Genomic DNA, 3,195 nt, shown 5'->3' on the forward strand with positions numbered 1-3,195 from the left:
CAACAGCAACAGTGGGTCTGAAGGACTCTTTCAACATGGCAATGTGGTCGCTACGCACCAGTCATAGGCTGGCCCAAGAACTGTGTATGAAATGTATGTTGAAGAAACAACCCACTTTGTTAAGGGACTACTTGAAAGCTTTGGGTAAGTTGAGCGATGTTGGCATATCAAAAGCAGATGCCAGAGAGATGAAGACATACAGCCCCATCACAGGTCTCAAAAATGTGGTGTGCCATGTGGAGAGATGGAAACACATGCGTAGGAGCGTGTATCTGCTGAGTATTCAATTAAGTAAGTGAAAAAACTGACTTAAGCAAGGAATTAGCCAAGACACAAACACAACTCAAATGTTTTATTATAACCAATGTTACATGCATCTAAACAGATTTGCTGTTCTTGTGGGGCTGCCTCTCTGAGTTCTGCCCTCCAATTGAGTTTGTGCCTCTGCCTGACAAAAATGAATCTCATGTGTGTCTTTAGGTTTCATCAGTCCTCAGGCCAAAGCAAAGACTAAAGATGGTTTCCCAGCGGTGTGAGTGCTGAAGGCTTCTGCTGAAGCCTTAACATTTCTCTAGGTTTTGCAGCATTAGAAGATGTACAGTTTTTTTTCCACCCAGTCTTCTCCAAGCATTCAACTCCTTTGAGGAGTCATGTTCTGTTACTGAGAGGTGATCACAAGTGTGCAAGGTATCACAGGCTGGACCAACAGTGGGCTCTTACCAGGTCCTCAGCTCCATGGGAGGGAGAGAAGCTGGGTCCCTGGGGTGGTGGAGGACGGGCCAACATGCTCAAAATGGGTGCTAGGGAGGAGTATGCCAGGAGGAAAACTCAGCAAAGAGTCTCCCCTTGGGACCATATGTCCACTCACACACAGCCAGCAGCTGGAAGGCCTCAGTGACGTGGTGCAGAGCTGGTGGATCATGTATTGCAGATTTCTATTAAACTTAAAAAGTGCTGCAAAACTCTGAGCAGAAAAGCATGTTACCAAGTGGTGTGTACTGCAAGAACACACTTTTGCTCCACGTGTATCTACATTGATCCAACACGTATTTGCGTGTGTGCACATGTATTCAGGGAGAGACCTCAGCACTGGAGAAAATCTTCATTGTGCTCATGTTTGGCTGATTCTGTTCTCTTCTTTGTATTTGCCTGTATTTTTCCAGTGGTCAAAAATACAGTTGGATTACTTTTATAATTAGAAAAAATGCCAAAAAAAATTGTTTAGGGGCTCAGTCTTAGAATGCTTGCCTGGCACAAGGCCCTGGTTTCACCCTCAGCATTAAATAAATAGCTTAAAATTTCAAGAGTCCTCTTTTACTAACTTTTGAAATATTTATGCTACTCTTATGTTTCCAGTGACAGCATAAATTATGGTGTCCTATTGGGTTAAATAATCCTTAGTTATTGCGGGCTGATCAGTCCCACAATCTCCCAAGCGAGTGGACAGCAAAGGCTTAAATAAATGAGACAATTGACATGATTTCAGGGCTCCAAGAGGGTCTCACTCTCTTACAGCTTCGATATTTTCTGAGTTTAGACAAAGACTTCTCTGGGCAGCTGGTATTTATTTGGTTTACAAACAAAGGAGGGGGATACTCAAGAAAATCTAAGGGAATCTGAGCAGGACTTGGGAAATCCTTTAAGGACTTCTCCAAGTAACATATTATGTTAATTTAGGAGAATTCTATTATCTCCAGGAAGGCCTTCACAGCAGAAGTGAGATACCTGCAGCTACAGTCTCAGTCTCCTTTAAGTTAATTGGGGTTGGAGCTAGACCTTATCTTGTCCTTTGAGGTGTCACAGCTTCACAGGCCAACCCAGGCCTCAGTGGTGACAAGTGACCCACAGAGGTTCATTTACTGTGAGTCCACTGCCCATCTTTAGACAGGTGCCTAAGCATCAGACAACTCACAAGTAAACATGGAAAGCCAATTGATTAATATTAAATCCTGCTCAGAGCCACTTTGTAGTGATCTGCATCAGTGTCCCCTTCCTCAGACACTCAAGTTCTGCTCCATAAGGAATTCCACTGTAGCAAGAACTCATTTATGACAAGAAATTGCCCTGATTCTAAAGGCAATGTCTTAGTCACTTCCCTCGTTGGGGCAAAATACCCCACAACTTAAAAGAGGAAGAGTTTACTTTGGCTAACAGTTTGTGGTTTCAGTCCATGGTTGGCTGGCCCCAACGCAGGGCAGCAGGGCACAGCATAGTAAGAAGAAACAGCTCATGGCATGGTGGCCAGGAAGCAGAGAGCGTGTTGGGGAGAGGGATGAACCTTTCAGGCCACACCCCAGTGACTGCCTCTTCCCTGGACCTCACCTCCCCACAGCAAGTCAACTACCCAGTCCCACAATCCAGCCACCTTCCAAAAGCCCCACCTGTGAGCGTATGAGGCTTTGGGGGAACTGAGGATGAACCATAACAGGTGGATTGCCTAAGGGATGAGGGTTTATTCTAATTCAACATGGAAAAGTAGTTAGAAATAAGTAGTAGTAGTGAAGAGGAAAGTCAGTAAGAAGCAAAGACATACCTACCTCATGGAGTCTACCAAACCTCAGTGTGCTGGATTGTGATGATAATGAAATTAAGCGGAACCAAGGATGGGACTCCTAGGCGAAGGGAGATTGATGCTTTCTCTCCAGCTAACACAGCAGTGGCACCTGTTAGTAAACATCTTCCAATTCAGAAGTCCTTCATTCAGGAAAGGGCAAGGGGACACTGGGCACCATGCTGCTCCAGGACACCCCCTCCAGGGGGAATGGCCTGGCACCATTCTCCATGACAACTGCTAAGGTCCCTTGATTCATGCTCTGTGTTGTTTCCACCGGAGAGGTTGGACACCCATGACCTGTGAGCAGGTGACTTTTGGTTGGTAAGCAGGTGGATATTTTTAATAGTTACAAATATATTTTAAAGTCCTGTGGAAAAAACAGCCAGTGCCACAAACCTGGGGTTTCATGCAGGGGGCCCCAAGAGTAATTAAATTTTAAAAAGTGAGTGTGTTGGAGATGCTGTAAGCACAGAGCAGGGCATTTGAGGACACGGCTGTGGGGAATCTGGATGCCAGCCAGCAGGAGGGTAGACCAGAGTTAGGGCCCAGTGAGAGACTTACATGGGCTGCACACGGAGACCATGTCTGTTGTGAACACCTTGGCCACACCGGCCCAAGAGGTACCACTGCATCTTGGCTGA

Source organism: Chinchilla lanigera, unplaced genomic scaffold (assembly GCF_000276665.1).
Source record: "Chinchilla lanigera isolate Chin_1 unplaced genomic scaffold, ChiLan1.0 scaffold00003, whole genome shotgun sequence".
Taxonomy (NCBI): Eukaryota; Metazoa; Chordata; class Mammalia; order Rodentia; family Chinchillidae; genus Chinchilla; species Chinchilla lanigera.